The sequence below is a fragment of the Pholcus phalangioides genome, unplaced genomic scaffold (assembly GCF_987345545.1).
Source record: "Pholcus phalangioides strain wild (caught in Gottingen) unplaced genomic scaffold, Ppha-v1.0 ptg000027l_1, whole genome shotgun sequence".
Lineage (NCBI taxonomy): Eukaryota > Metazoa > Arthropoda > Arachnida > Araneae > Pholcidae > Pholcus > Pholcus phalangioides.
The window spans coordinates 4369318-4386539 of record NW_028301617.1 but is presented as its reverse complement, the minus strand read 5'-3'; positions in this window follow the sequence as shown (position 1 = coordinate 4386539).

Sequence of the window (17222 nt, the reverse complement as noted above, 5' to 3'; positions counted from 1 at the left end):
TAACTATAGATACCATTAGGGCAAGGGTGTTGGCCTTAGTGTTGGCCATTTTATTGATTTGAAAACGTGCCATAGACCCACTTAATTAAGTGGTCTTTAACAGCATTGCAGGTTACTTTAGTGATCTGTAAATATGCTACGGATCCCTTAGGTGCTCTGGAATTGTGCTGCTATGAACTGTAAATATACCGCGGGTCTCACTTATGTGATCAAGGAATGTGCCGCTGACCACTTAAATGATGTGGAACTGCATTGCCACTCACTTGAATGGTCTGGAAACATGCTGCGGTCTACATTAGTGATCTTAGAATATACAGGAGGTCACTTAACTGATCTGGAAATATGTCATGGGCCACTCAAGGGATGTGCAACTGCACCCCCAGCCCACAACCGACTTTAAGTGATCTGAAAATGTGCAGCATAGTTCATTCATGCAAGATTAGGCTTGAGGTCACTGGCCACGGATTGAGCATGTATGCATTAAGGTATTTGATCTACTCGTACACAAACTTACATCATGGATGGACAATTGTGACAGTAGTACACCATCAAGTGGAATGGTTGAATCAAATAGCCACGTACAGTGATCCAGAAACAACCATCTTTGGCAGAGTAGTATTGATTACCACTGCTGGCTAATAGAAGACAACAATTCATACGATGAAGAAAATTACTATAAGAAACTCCAGAGAATTCTTCAGTTCTAGGTTTTGATTTAATGGAGGAAAAGTGGCAAACCGACATCAGGGCTCCCACTCGTCCTATTTTTTGGTGAAATGTCCTACTTTTGTCCAAATCCTATCTACAAAATGTGTGTAATTTGTTTTAATTGAGCAGGGAATCATCAATATTTTGGCAAATATTAAAAATGTAGTAGACTGCAATTAATGATTCTGTCAAAGTACAAATTGTATCGTTTTTCAGGTTATTTGGAGGGTATGTGGACCATTTGGTTTATTAATTTTTCTTTTGCTTATTTTGAGGGTTCAATCAGTAAAGTAGTCATTAAAAACTTCTGCCTGGTTGAAAAAAAAGTAATTTTGTATTTACTACTTCATGGTCTTGGACAGTAAATAACATCCCCTCATGCATTCGAAATTATGGTGCACTTTTTGTGTATAGTTTAAACAACAGTTTGAATTTCAAAGCAGTTGTATACATAGGCCTATTCTAGGTTTGGTGATCCTGATTCTACCCAATAGCATTCAATTGTTTTCTATATTTTTAGGGCATGAAGAGGCATAAACAGTATTTACAATGCTCAGCAGAGCTAGAAATGAACGTGCTTCATTTGTCTAAAATGATTACACTAGTATTGTGTGTGATCAGAGTAAAATGTAAAAAAATCCCTTTAAAAAAAGGATGGACAACACAGTAAAACCATCTGGTTCACCTTAACTTATTTACATTGGACCCTGTAATTTATTCATTTTGCACTGTGCTTTTGGAAGTGTCTTGAAAGAGCGTCATTCTTAAAAAAACTTACATGTCATCATAATTTGCTGTGCATTGTCGAAGAGAGTTGACAGACTGGACTGTGGAAGACTCCAAAAAATGTAATTTATATTGTGTGGAGAACAGAAAAGAGTTATCTGTGGTTTCTAGTGCACTGTTTTTGCCAAAAATTGCTTTTGTAATCAAATCATTTCTGTCAGTTTGCTTTGGCTCGAGTCAATCTTATAGGATACTGAAATAGTGTTGTGAGAGAGAGAGAGAAAAAGCAATTAAAAATTTTTTTTAATGAAAAAATTTTGAATTTCAACTAGTTGGATACATAGGCCTATTCTAGGTTTGGTGATCCTGATTCTACCCAATAGCGTTCACTGTGCTTTTGGAAGAAATTTTTAATTAAACAATTTAATTTAAAATTAGCCTATCTTCAAATATCAGCTGATCTTCCCACTGAGAGCAACGGCTAACTACAAATATTCAACCATTCACTTCACTTTTGAAACATAGATGGCAGCACTGAAAAATCATGCACAGCACTAGAAATGCACTCAGACTGTTAGGTATGCACACGCTTACACTTCTGGCACAACTCAATAGGTAGTAAATAGCCCATGACGAGACTTTTATTGTGTGTTCGGTTTGAAAGAAAGAATGTCTCTGGGGCTATTCTATGCACATCAATCTGATCTTCACTGGAGGTGTTATCTGTCTCACTATATGGTTCACCGGCCCGTACTTCTCGCCTTGTTCGTCTCCGGCAAATTGTCCTCAAATCGGCAGGTCGCACTTGATCACTCACTATAACCAGTGCCGTCTTAACGCATGGGCCTCAAGAGAAGAGGGAGCCTCACAAAAACGACTACCTAGAAATTTTCGATAATTTTCTCAGGCTTCAAAAAAATCATTTGGTCCGGAGGCCTATGATTCTCTTAAAGACGGCCCTGGCTATATGGTTAGGAGTTAACCTGTTGAAGTGGACCACCTTGCACTTTGTAGACGGTGTCTTTTGAATCCGAACCACGACATCGTTCAGTTTCTTCACAACTCTGTAGGGTCCTCCCTATGATGTCTGGAGTTTCGGGCAAAGTCCTTTCTGTCGCTTCCGGTTCTAGAGCCAGATTAGGTCCCCCCCCCCCCTCCGAGACTTCCGTCATTAGACGTGACCTTTCACATCGTAGCGGTTCTTCATCTTTTTGTAACTGATGTTGATCCTATCTCTGCCGCTATGGTGGTTGAGTGGTCATAGTGACGGACTTATCTGGGTTCGAACCTCACCGTCGCCACAGTAATGGTCGGCTGAAGTTGGTTTTCTGTGGTTCCCAACTTCTAGGAGCAAATGCGAGCCGATCTCTCCGTTAAAAAGTCTCACCACAGAGAGCAACAGTGCAAATATTCAATCATTACACTTCATTTCTGAAATATAGATGGTAGACGCAACACTATGTACGCACTCAGACTGTTAGGCACACACGCTTACACGTCCGGCGCAACTCACAAGTAAGTAAATTGCCCATGGCGATAGACCTGAGTTGTGCTCGGTTTGAAAGAAAGATCCTGTTTCTGGCGATTCGTCACTGTGGTGGTCGAGGGGTCATAGTGACGGACTCGCATAGCGAGGTACCTGGTTTGAACCCCACCGGCACCACAGTGGTGGTCGGCTGAAGTTGGTTTTCTGTGGTTCCCAACTTCCAGATGCGAATGCGAGCTGATCTTTCGGTTAAAAGTCTCGCCACAGAGAGCAACGGGCCTACAAACAGTACAAATATTTAATCATAATACTTCACTTCTGAAATATAGATGGCTGCATTGAAAAATCCCACACAACACTAGATACGCTCTCAGACTGTTAAGTACACGCACTTATACTTCCGGCGCATTTCAATAGGTAGTAAATCACTCGTGGCGATAGACTTGTGTTGTGTGTTCCGTTTGAAAGAGATAATGTCTGACGATTTGATGCACATCCAAGGATAGTCCTTCCAGATGTTATGTCTCCCTATATAGTTCACCGGCCCGTACTTCTATTCAGCCTTGGGGCAATGTCGACAGGGCGTCGTCATTCCCATGCTCTTTCTTTATGAGGCTGGATCGTCATCTGACTCTTGTGAGAGAACAGTTCCGATCCTGCCATCGGTTTTATCTGCATCGGCGATTAACTCTTTCCGCTTCTGAGAATGACCGTCACTTTCCGTGGAAAAAATTTGTCGCGACCACATCTGAGTAGGGCGCAAGGGCGTAGTGAGGGGGGGGGGTAAATGTGAGAAAATGTCCGAAAAAAGGGAAAAAGATGGCCAAATCCATTGTTCTGTCACTTTGGTCCCCCTCCCGAACGAAATTTCTGGATACGCCCCTGGTAGGGCGATGTGTTCCTTCGCCCTACTTCGGCGTGTGCAACAGGTCATTCCTCATGACTAAGGAAAATTCATGTTTTCTCAGGAAGTCTAGTCTATAATGCACGGATCTTTCATTTCGGCCACGAAGTGTCGGTAGATGACAGTGGCAAATTTCATCGAGACCCAATTTTCTGCTCACAGTCATTTTCTCTCCTATGGCTATCTGCAGCCTCAACGATGTATGGTTCAGTGGCAAGGCCGTAGCGAGGGGGGGGGGGGTCTGTCTGCACGAAATGTGTGAAAATGACCGAAAAAAGGGAAAAAGATGATCAAATTTATTGTTCTATCTCTTTGGTTCTTCCCCCCCCCCCCCCGAACGAAATCTCTGGATACGGACCTGTTCAGAAGTAGTAGTAGCCTCAACGATGGTGCCACGCAGGGGGTGCTGTAAAACCGGTTTTCTAGCTACTCTTTTCGAAAAATCAAGTGACGTCACCCGATTCCTCACGCGACCGTCTCCCGTTGGAACACTGAGTAAAATTACTGTTTTTTGATAATTTTTTTTGCATAGTTCTAATTCACAAAACTCTATCATTTTTTCAGAATAGATGCCACAAATACCTCTGATTATCAAAATATATATTTTTTATTTATTTGAAAGTTTTTTTATTTTTGACAGATTTTTTTTTCGACCCATGTATGCAATGTTAAATCAATGGGAAGTATGCACGCTTGTAAAATCGAAAAGGGAATTATCAGAATGGGGGAAAATATTTTCCCCATAAATGATGGTCTTTTGATGTTCAACGTTCAGTGGGAATGTATTAATTGGAATAAATTTTCATCTTTCTCTTATAACTCGGCCTTACATTCAGAGCCGCAACTAGGGGACAGCAGGCGGGTTTGGTCTGGGGAGGGGGCAAATTTCACCCTTTCACTTCTCCTTCAATCAACATTACAAGCAGGGCCGCAACTAGATGCTTGGTCACCCAGGGCAAGTGCGCATTTTAGCGCCCCCTTGTAATAGTGAAGGAGAGGTTTGGGAATAAAATTTGCTCCCCCTCTGGTTCTGGGCCATGGCCCCCACATCCTGGAGTGGGGCGCCTAGGCTGGAATCTTTCACGGGCCCTTTTATGATGGATTTATAGCGTGAAAAACAAAAAATAGTGAAAATCATCCCAGGGCTGGAGCCTTGCCAGCCCACCTCTTGTGGGGGCATGCCCTGGACACGACACCCACCTGCCCTCTCCCCCCCCCCCTAGTTGCGACCCTGATTACAAGGGAGCGCCAGAATATACTTGCTTGGCTGACCAAGCATCGGTTGCGGCTCTGCCCACATTACTTGTTGAACATAGAACAGGGCCTGTTTTCCGCATGGGGAAGTGAAGCATTTGCCCTGGGACAGGACCGCAAATAGATGCTTGGTCAGTCGGAGCAAGCAAGTATTTTGGCGTCCCCTTGTAATGTCGAAAGAAAGGTCAGAGGATAAAATATAGCCCAGGAACCGGAGCACCAGACCCACCCGTTCCCCTCCCGTTTACGGCCCTGCCTACTAGCTCCAACATTTAAACAACATGCGTTCACTGATTAACGAAACGTCTTTGATCCAGGTCACGGATAACCCCCATGTCTGATTTGGGCCCCGACATAGATGTTCAAACTCTTAGGTTTGCGGGCCATATGACAATGAAAACAGGGATAAAATTAATTTAAAAATGTTTAATTGATGCTCGAATAATTTCTGCATAGTTACTACTGCATCACAATCATTAGTGCATTATATAATATAATTCGATTTCGCATACGTGTTACCCAGGCGTGTACTTTTTAGCTGCTGGCCACAAACTCTCTCTGATACAATTATCGTGTTGAAAGCACTAGGTACTTTCTTAACAACACTTTTTCGCGAGCCGTATGGAATCTCTTGTTATCCCACCACTATGGGTGGGGGACTGGTAGTCCCATATATACGCGACTCTAGCCCTTATGCGGGTGGGGCAGTGGTTGTTGCATTGTATATTTATTAATTATGGGGAGGGTGCTCAGCCTCCTCGTAAAATTTATTAGGGAGGGGGTCGAACTGCCTCAACCCCAGGTTCCAGTGCCTATGGCCCGGGGGCAGGACCGGATTTAGTCATTCAGCGGCCCGGTGCAAGAACAGTTTTGCGGTCCTGGTGATAGGGGTTGGGCCCAGAGGTTAACTAATCTTTGCTCTATAGATCCACCGAAATTTCTTTTAGGGGCGTGGGAGGGTCTTCGAATTTGGATCCGTAAAAAATATTTCCGAGGAGGAGGCCCCAGTAAGTAGGGCCGTTCTAGGGTATGGGCAGTGCAGGTGGTTACAAAGCTTCACGTTCACAACAAATATGTAAAACAATATAATTTCTAACAGGGCTGCAACTGGGGGAGGGGGTGCAGGCGAGTCTGGTGCCCCGGGCGCTCTTTAATCTTTAAATTTCACTCTTTAATCTCTCCTTCAACATTATGAGGGGGCGCCAAAATGCATGCTTGCCCTGGCTGACCAAACATCTAGTTGCGACCCTGATGTCTAATACTGTGAAATAAGATTTTGAATCGGGATAACTGGCGCTTTAAGTCTGATAGGGTGAGTCCTTTGCACCGAGGGCTCATCACAGTGGCATGGCCAATTTATGGGAAAGGCAGACCGGGCTGTAGGGGCTTTAGTTATCGGTCTTATGTTTATAAATATATAAAAATATAAAATTTCTTGAATTTCAACTAAGAAAGCCAGATAAAAATCTTAGTCTGGGGGGTCCTTTCAAAAATTAAGGCCCCCATCCAAGGATGTGGGGTGCTGCAGATTCACTACCATATGTGTGTGTCTTTTAATAAATCGACGTATTTTTCATCAATGGATTCAATAAAATTTCAAGTTTTGCAGCTGCCTAATTTCGGCCATTGGGACCGGAAGTTGTGCACGCTAGGTTTAACCAAACGTATTATAAAGCTGGGTTCTTCAAAAAATGCACCAGAAGCGATATATGTGTATACATATATTGAGTATAAGTTCTTTGTCCCCCCCCCCCAGAAAATATTGAAATGACGGGCCTCCCACCCCCATCAGAAAAAAAATGAAACCCAGCCCTTGAAAAATTTTGCGTACGCCTATGTGTAGTAATAAGACAATTTTCAATAAAAGTATCAGCAGAATATCAGAATATTTGCGGTACAAATAGCAATGGCATCGCAAGATGATGTGGCTCACCATTCGGGAATCACAGCGCCCCCCCCCCCGTCTCACTGTCTTCAATATAATCCCTAACATCATGGCCCCCACAAGGGGTGGGCTGACAAGGCTCCAGCCCTGGGGCCCGTGAGGATTTTAATCATTTTTTTGTTTTTTCACGCTATAAATTCATAAAGGGGGCCGCGTGAAAGTCTGGTCGGGGGGCCCGTAAAAGATCCCAGCCTAGGGGCCCTGCTTCAGGATGTGGGGGGCCATGCCTAACATATCTCGCGACACTGCCGTACTCAGCGAGAAGAGCAGAGTCGTCCTAAGAGCAATCTTGGGGTCCCCGGAAAAATTGATTTTTTAAGACCTCCCTACCTAACTAGAAATGGTTACACAGTGCCGCAACTAGATGATTGGTCAGTCGGGACAAGCACGCATGTTAGTGCCTCCTTTTAATATTGAAGGAGAGGTTGGAAGGCAAGGGAGGAGATGCGTGGGGGGCAATGCCCCCCCCCCCCCAGCATCAGAGGTGGAGTTGACTGATCTAATGTATATATGAATTGGCATCATCATCATCGTGCCCCCCCCAGCAATAATGACCTTGCCCCCCCCCAGACTTCCAAGTCAATCTCCCCCTATGGTTAAAGGTTGAAATTTGCACCCCTTCTGCCTTCTGGTTCAGCGTCCAGGGCACCAGACATGACTGCTTCCCCCTCCTTGCGGCCCCGTGATTGCTTACCAATTTGCATGCTTATTCTCGAACGATATCTCATTATCATGTGGGCCACCTCTGCGTGAGATGTCACGGTGGGAAAAGTAGGACACTTTCCCCCCCTTTGACAAATAAGCCTGACATAATTTTAACCTAGAATAGTCATGTCAAATAAGTGAAATTTGCTAAATGTAAATATAATTGTGTTTGTCGCGTGGAAAATATTTGAGCTTCTGTCTTTATATTATTGTGGAAGGCTGAGATGAATCTCGTGGTTGTCTATTTTTTTTTTCCTTGTGTTATCATTCCGTCTGATATTCATAAAATGCCCGAGATCTGAACCACAGATCGTTTGTGTAGAGTGGACACACACTCTTTATGCATCACACTGTATGTGTTTGTCGGAAAATTCTAAATATTAAATGCTTTGCTTTGACATCTCAATCATTTGAGCTCAACAACAAATTCCTTGAATTTTTCTGATTCTTCCTGTGAAATTTTGAGAAATTCCGAGTTAAATTGAACAAGAAAATACGTGTTCTTTTGAATAATATATTCTTTCTTTTGTGAGAGAGACACACCTAATGATCCACTGATAATCAAAGATATTATCGCCATCTTGATGAGTCAGTTTTCTTGTTCCCGCACGAACGCGAATGCTTCCCGTACATGTAAAAGGAAGATAAGATTCCTTTTCTTTTTTTCTCTTTCTCTCTCACTTGTTCGTAATCTGTTGTATATTTTTTTTTATACTTGAAAAGCCGATTTTTCGCCTTTTGCATATTCTGAGTCGATGGTTTTTTTAAAATAAGGGAAACAAACATTTTTGTTAACCAAGAGTCAAATAATTTTGAGACCGTGTGAGTTTTTCAATTTTAAAAATTTATATATTTTTTTTTTCCTTTTTCTCTCCACTGTTTCCAATGCTTTGAAGGAAAAAAAAAAAGGGTTGTGTTGTAAAATATGTTGAGGAAGAGAAACTTTTGAAATAATGTTATATATGCTTGAAGTTATTCTCTGTCATCGAGAAAGTGTTGAATTTGAATTTTTTTAAGAATTTCCTTTGTTTGGATTTAAATTTTCCGGCATGTCGCGAAACAAGAATATTTATATATGATGTCGCATATCGTTGGAAAGCTAATTTTTTTCCCCACACAATGATGTTAATGTTTTTTTATTTTGATGAATATTTGTGCATTTAATCCGGAAATCTTATATTGAAAATTATTGTTGTCATTATAAACTTTGCTGAAAGCCGTTCGTTTTCTTAAATCGACCCCGTATTGAGAGAAGATGTTTTTCTTTTGGTTTCATGTTTGTGTTCGCGCCTCGTATTACAATTGGGTAAAATTTTGGATGACGCAGTTTGCGCGACGAATTAGAGGGTGCGCTTTCTCAAGCCCCGCCCATCACTCAATTTACATATTATCACTGAAAAACTTTGGAGGCGTGCAGTTCATCGGGACCAGTTGCACGAGAAAGCGTGGTCCCGCCGTTGAAGAATCCCCCCCCCCCCCACGTAACTTGAAGAGCCCCTGAAACTCAAATCCCAAGTCAAGTCACTCAAACCCCATTTAGTTCTGAACTGCCAAAAGTCGTAATATTTTACTTGAAGATGTAAGAAAAAAAAAAAAAAAAACAGTATGAAGCATCGTCTCTTTATATCAGTTGCTCCAAACTGATCCAGGAAGGAAGGTTTACTGTCATGCCAGAAAGATGAAGCCCAGCAGCTGTCTCTTGCAGTCCAGTCTAAGGATGCTACTTCGTCCATGTCCACACTACCCCGAGTGGTAGTACAGATGGAGAACTTTGATGCTCTGACATCGTAAAGTATGTGCACGGACCGTTGCTTCAGCAGATACAGAGGACATTAATCGTTCAATTCGCCAAGCAGATTCGCCAGTCAAAGGATGACTTATGAGAAAACGAACTGTCCGTACTGAGTGTTCAAGTTAAAGGGAACTGTTCATCGAAATCCGGTTGTCAAGAATGAAGTGACCTTAATATGGGAGATAGTGAGTAAATTTTCTCTTACAAATTTTGTTGAGTGGTCAGGAAAAGCCAAACTGCAGTAATATTTAGTTTCTTGTCTTTTGCAATCAAATAATTTTTCGATAAGTAAAGTAAGGTATTTCAGCATCGTTTTTTTCTTTTTGGTATTTTGTTTTTGGTTATATGAATTAAGAATTAAAGAACCTAAGGTGCATTTAGACCTCTGTGTGTTGACATATTATTTTTTCTTTGTGACTTAATTGTTTCGGTTAAAATGCTGTAGTACATATTTATTCAGGAGAATTACTCACCGATACACAAAGGGTTATTGCGGACACGGTAACAACTCAAAAATGGTACCCCACTAATATGATCACCAGGCCAAAAGTTTTCTTTCTTCGAGTACTGTCAACATAAATAGTACTCAACTCAACAATTTTTAACCACAACATAATTGGTGCCGTGAGCAACTCGAATCTGAGTAATTTTCTCCTGAAGCTATTCTAAGAAATGCATTTGTGTTGCATGAAAATATAAAATATTCTGCTCTCTTGTCAAGTAAAATACTAATTAAATGTCACACACACAGAAATTTTATTTTGGAGGTTAGTTACGAAATATGTGAATATTTGGTGTGCCTATGATTGAAAATTTGAATATAGTATATAGAGTGTATACAATTTGAATATATAGTGGTGTATATATTTATATGTACAGGTTATGTTGATCGAATTCTTTAGGGGTGACCTCTCATTTGATGCACAAATAATTGTTTTGGTTCTACTGCTAGTTATTTTTCCTTTGGTAAACAGACATACACACACAGTGACTATGGCACAAGCACAGGATCCACAAACCCTGTGGCCTATTTTGATGGGTGCATATAACAATTTGCCCATATTTTCAGGTACAGCTGAACCCTCAGCTCGTGAGTTATTTCGTTGCATTGACAATGCTGCTGCATTGGCAGGGTGGAATGCACCACAGAAAAAGCAGCTAGTACTGCAGAAGTGTGCCGGAAAAGTAGCTTCGCATCTGCGTGAAAATGAGTACCGTGTAGCTCAGATGACCTATGACCAGTTAAAAAACTATTTGATCGAACGTTTTGATACTCATGTCACTCCCGAATATACGTTAGCTCAGCTAACTAGTTCAGTGCAACATGACACTGAAAAGGTGAAAGATTTTGCAGACAGATTGGAAGCACTGTCTCGTAAAGCAGTTCCTATCACAGAAGATGAGGATGAATCGGTCACGACTTTGAGGAATTCACTCCTCCTTTCTAGATTTACTCATGGTGTAAATCCCGCACTTAGACAGTTGATGGCTACACAAGGTCCCACAACTTTTGAAGCTGCTGTACAGATAGCTCATAGAATCGAGACGGTCTCAAACATGACAAATTCCACAGCTTGGGCTGGAACAGCCTCACAAATCGCACCTCAAACGTCTCTTGCACAGATACAGTCACAGGTGTGTTCCCCAGTGTCACATGCTGTAAATTCAGATACCATGTTAATGTCACTCATGGACAAAGTACAGTCACTGGAAAAATCACTGAAAGAGTTGTCACTCTCAAACCAGGCTAGTGTACCACACACTCGTCCACGTTCACCAAATTTTCTTTCGTGTACTCAAAGTGCTCGACCACAGACTTACCAAACACAAAACGTACCCTATGGTGAATCTTGGAGGCATACAGTGACATGCTTTTACTGTGGATATCGTGGCCATGTTGTCAGAGACTGCCGCAAACGCATTAGAGACCAGTCCTCTAGACAAACAAACACTTACTCTCGTGGAAACACTTCTCGTAACCAGTCGTCTCAACGTCCACATTTTTCACGTCCAAACCAGAATCGTAATGGCAGAGGTCAAAACACACAAAATGAGGGTACACAAAACAAAACAAGGTCTATCTCGCCAAATTCCAACAATGAAAACAATGCACGCTCGACTTCTCCAAAAGTCAGATTCACAGACAATGTGCAAACAAATGAAGAGACTACTAACTGTTCTGAGTCAGACAAATCACTACCAGTAGTTGATGTCACTGTTGATGGTCTTAAACTTCCTTGTCTCGTAGATTCAGGTGCTTCGCTCACTCTGATTTCACATGTTTGGTGCCGAAACAACCGAATGACTCACAGGTACACAAAAATAACGCCTGTTGTCATTAAAGGTGTGTCAGGAGAGACACTTAAAATTCAAAATACTATCACTCTTTCTTTCCAAATTTTGGACAAAACAGTCGAGCAGACATTTTTTGTAATTCCTGCTAGCTCGTCACAAAGGTATGAAGCTCTCTTAGGAGTTGACTTCTTCACAAAACACAAGGCTAACTTTTCATTTTCTTCTAAGGGTATGATTTTGACATTCCCAGACTCTAAACAAGAGTGGTCAACAGAACACAAAATTGTATATGGTAGGTCAAAGACACAAATCAAAATTCCTCCACACTCTGAGATTTTCATTCCCATTGTTGTTAAACCTCGTGTGTCCTCAAATCTTTTGGTAGTTGACAGAAATCATCCACTTGCCCAAGTATTTCATGTAGCAAGTTTCTCGAAATCATGTGATGTAGTTAAAGAGAATCTACGAAGTGCAGCAGAAACCCAAGAGTCTAATCGTTCAGCAAAGTCAGTTGACAAAAACATACAGGTTGGAGACCTTGTATATCTCTTCACTCCTAAAGTCCCACCTCATTTGTCGAAGAAGTTTTTTAAGAAAAATACAGGACCGTATAAAGTGTTGGAAAAACTTTCACCAGTTAGCTTTCGTATCCAGAAAGTTGGAAATGAACAGGATACCCAGGTTGTCCATGTGGACAGATTATCTAGACCACTTCGTAAAACTCAACAACTTCTCTTGGACTCTAATAAAAATGAAAATCGGTCCTCTGTAACACTAAACTCAGAATCGAACCATGAGACACAGCATACAAATGGTGATAATTCTTTGTTAACTTTTAGAGATATGCCCTTGTTTACGAAAATTAATGTGCCTATTGTTCCTAGACATAATGTTCCTGTTGTCCGAAGACACAACAGATTTCATAATCTTCGTCCAAGTGTAGTCCGACCTGCAAGGTTCAGAGACTAATATCGTTGTCATTTGAGTTAATATGTATGTATATAAGTGTTAACGTTGCAAGGTTCTTTGAGTATTTTGTTGTGCCAAAAATATATTGTCTCGCACATGAAAAGTTTTTTTTTTTGTCTTCGTAGTGGTCATGTTCACACTAAGCGAGATGTGTGATTGAAAGAAATCCATTTATTTTTTTTCTGTGTCTATGATCGAAACATAGAATTTGTCAACGTATGCTCAGGGTTGCTCTCATGAATATTTGCTCAGTAATTCTTTTTCTTTCGAACACAAAAAGCAATGTAAGTGCCGTGTCTCACAGGGAAATATTGATTGATAAGTTGCCTAAAAATCCTTTTTCAAAATGGAATGTGACCATAAAGTCTGTGCATAAAAAAAAAAAAAAAAAAAAAAAAAAAAAAAAAAAAAAAAAAAATTCGAGTCAAATCCTTCATAAGGATAAACGAAGCAACAATTTTTTTTGTCCTGTCAAATGGACGTATGGTCAAACTACCCAAGCTCTCACCAGTGCAAACTTTCTTGAGACTTTAACATTCTTTGATCATTTGTATATCATGAAATGACATGTCTAGACGATGAAATATCATATGAGAATACACAAATCATTGAAATATTGTTATACACCTCCTTGAAATGTTTGTCACAACTCTTAAAGATTTGCTTTGTTATGTTGTAAGCTGGTGTTGTGACTTTTGGTGAACAGGAATCCCTTATACCATGTTTTTCTCACTGTAACTTCGCAAGTTTCTTTAGACCCTAGGGTTTGCAGTTACCGGAAACCACCCGAGGTAAACCCCTGGCAATCCGGTTCGGGCCAGTTTGTTTGGGCAAAATCGCCATGTTCGTTTTTGTCTGGCAATAATCCGCTTCGTTCTACAGTTGAAGGTAGGGTCTTTGGCTGTGGAGCAAGGATTGGGAACCAGAGGTCGGGCTATTGCAACTCACCCAAATCCCGGTTTACAACTCATAATGGATTCCAACCAGTTCATCGAATCACAGCATCCCCTAAAGACTGACATTGTAAAATTTTTTTTCTACATTCTGTGTGTATCATATCATAAAATTGTCAATGTAACAATTTGCATTTGCCTGACCACTGAGACAAAATCGAAGGGGAAATTGACTCACAAATGTATAATTTGTCACAATGTAACATTGAAAAACATGTTTATTTTGTTTGTATAACAAATATCATTTGTTTATAATGTCAGCAATCGAATATTAATCATATGTGTTGTTGCTTGAGTATTCCAGGAACAAAAAAGAGAATTTTGTGATGACACGTAAACATAAGCAAGTATGTCTGAGTATGATTGAGGACAATCAAAAGAATCTCAGAAGAAGTTGGTTTGTAGATTTAAAGTTTGTTCATTTGTTGTATCTGTGAAACACCAGATCCTTTTTGTTGTATCTGTGAAACACCAGATCCCTTTTGTTGTATCTGTGAAACACCAGATCTCTTTGTTGTATCTGTGAAACACCAGATCTCGTTTGTTGTATCTGTGAAACACCAGATCACTGTTGTGTATTGATGATTTCAGTATTTGTACGTTGAGAAGTAGTAGTTTCGTTTTCATTGATGTTGTCCTTTCTTTTACGTTAGTTTCATTTTCATGGTGTGTTGGTTTCGTTTTCATGATGCGTGTGTAGAGTCCGAAGCATGGACAAATTCGTTGAATCGAAGTCATATTTCGATGGTATGAGAAGCAGTATAGAGGTAACACATTGGAATAACTCAGGTGACACACTTTGTATTTTGTTCGTCTGTGTGGACATTGTCTTCATCTCTTGTCCCCAAATGTCAAATGAGTCATGGTAACGTTTGCGATTGTTCTTTCTTTTGAAACACTTTGAACTGCCAGGAAACTAAATCACTCAATCATTTTCTTTCTTTTCATCAAGTACTGTGTCACATCATTGAGAGTAGATCCTGACATCTGTTGTTTTTATGGAGTGTTTTCTCTAAAAATTTTCCCTGCGGTAAAATTTTTTTCCCGAAACCGTCGGTGATGTCACGGTGGGAAAAGTAGGACACTTTCCCCCCCTTTGACAAATAAGCCTGACATAATTTTAACCTAGAATAGTCATGTCAAATAAGTGAAATTTGCTAAATGTAAATATAATTGTGTTTGTCGCGTGGAAAATATTTGAGCTTCTGTCTTTATATTATTGTGGAAGGCTGAGATGAATCTCGTGGTTGTCTATTTTTTTTTTCCTTGTGTTATCATTCCGTCTGATATTCATAAAATGCCCGAGATCTGAACCACAGATCGTTTGTGTAGAGTGGACACACACTCTTTATGCATCACACTGTATGTGTTTGTCGGAAAATTCTAAATATTAAATGCTTTGCTTTGACATCTCAATCATTTGAGCTCAACAACAAATTCCTTGAATTTTTCTGATTCTTCCTGTGAAATTTTGAGAAATTCCGAGTTAAATTGAACAAGAAAATACGTGTTCTTTTGAATAATATATTCTTTCTTTTGTGAGAGAGACACACCTAATGATCCACTGATAATCAAAGATATTATCGCCATCTTGATGAGTCAGTTTTCTTGTTCCCGCACGAACGCGAATGCTTCCCGTACATGTAAAAGGAAGATAAGATTCCTTTTCTTTTTTTCTCTTTCTCTCTCACTTGTTCGTAATCTGTTGTATATTTTTTTTTATACTTGAAAAGCCGATTTTTCGCCTTTTGCATATTCTGAGTCGATGGTTTTTTTAAAATAAGGGAAACAAACATTTTTGTTAACCAAGAGTCAAATAATTTTGAGACCGTGTGAGTTTTTCAATTTTAAAAATTTATATATTTTTTTTTTCCTTTTTCTCTCCACTGTTTCCAATGCTTTGAAGGAAAAAAAAAAAGGGTTGTGTTGTAAAATATGTTGAGGAAGAGAAACTTTTGAAATAATGTTATATATGCTTGAAGTTATTCTCTGTCATCGAGAAAGTGTTGAATTTGAATTTTTTTAAGAATTTCCTTTGTTTGGATTTAAATTTTCCGGCATGTCGCGAAACAAGAATATTTATATATGATGTCGCATATCGTTGGAAAGCTAATTTTTTTCCCCACACAATGATGTTAATGTTTTTTTATTTTGATGAATATTTGTGCATTTAATCCGGAAATCTTATATTGAAAATTATTGTTGTCATTATAAACTTTGCTGAAAGCCGTTCGTTTTCTTAAATCGACCCCGTATTGAGAGAAGATGTTTTTCTTTTGGTTTCATGTTTGTGTTCGCGCCTCGTATTACAATTGGGTAAAATTTTGGATGACGCAGTTTGCGCGACGAATTAGAGGGTGCGCTTTCTCAAGCCCCGCCCATCACTCAATTTACATATTATCACTGAAAAACTTTGGAGGCGTGCAGTTCATCGGGACCAGTTGCACGAGAAAGCGTGGTCCCGCCGTTGAAGAATCCCCCCCCCCCCCACGTAACTTGAAGAGCCCCTGAAACTCAAATCCCAAGTCAAGTCACTCAAACCCCATTTAGTTCTGAACTGCCAAAAGTCGTAATATTTTACTTGAAGATGTAAGAAAAAAAAAAAAAAAACAGTATGAAGCATCGTCTCTTTATATCAGTTGCTCCAAACTGATCCAGGAAGGAAGGTTTACTGTCATGCCAGAAAGATGAAGCCCAGCAGCTGTCTCTTGCAGTCCAGTCTAAGGATGCTACTTCGTCCATGTCCACACTACCCCGAGTGGTAGTACAGATGGAGAACTTTGATGCTCTGACATCGTAAAGTATGTGCACGGACCGTTGCTTCAGCAGATACAGAGGACATTAATCGTTCAATTCGCCAAGCAGATTCGCCAGTCAAAGGATGACTTATGAGAAAACGAACTGTCCGTACTGAGTGTTCAAGTTAAAGGGAACTGTTCATCGAAATCCGGTTGTCAAGAATGAAGTGACCTTAATATGGGAGATAGTGAGTAAATTTTCTCTTACAAATTTTGTTGAGTGGTCAGGAAAAGCCAAACTGCAGTAATATTTAGTTTCTTGTCTTTTGCAATCAAATAATTTTTCGATAAGTAAAGTAAGGTATTTCAGCATCGTTTTTTTCTTTTTGGTATTTTGTTTTTGGTTATATGAATTAAGAATTAAAGAACCTAAGGTGCATTTAGACCTCTGTGTGTTGACATATTATTTTTTCTTTGTGACTTAATTGTTTCGGTTAAAATGCTGTAGTACATATTTATTCAGGAGAATTACTCACCGATACACAAAGGGTTATTGCGGACACGGTAACAACTCAAAAATGGTACCCCACTAATATGATCACCAGGCCAAAAGTTTTCTTTCTTCGAGTACTGTCAACATAAATAGTACTCAACTCAACAATTTTTAACCACAACAGAGACTCCCAGGCCGTGTCCGGGTGGGCCCATGCGTTAAGACTACACTAGGAAAGAGCGCGATTACTTTTT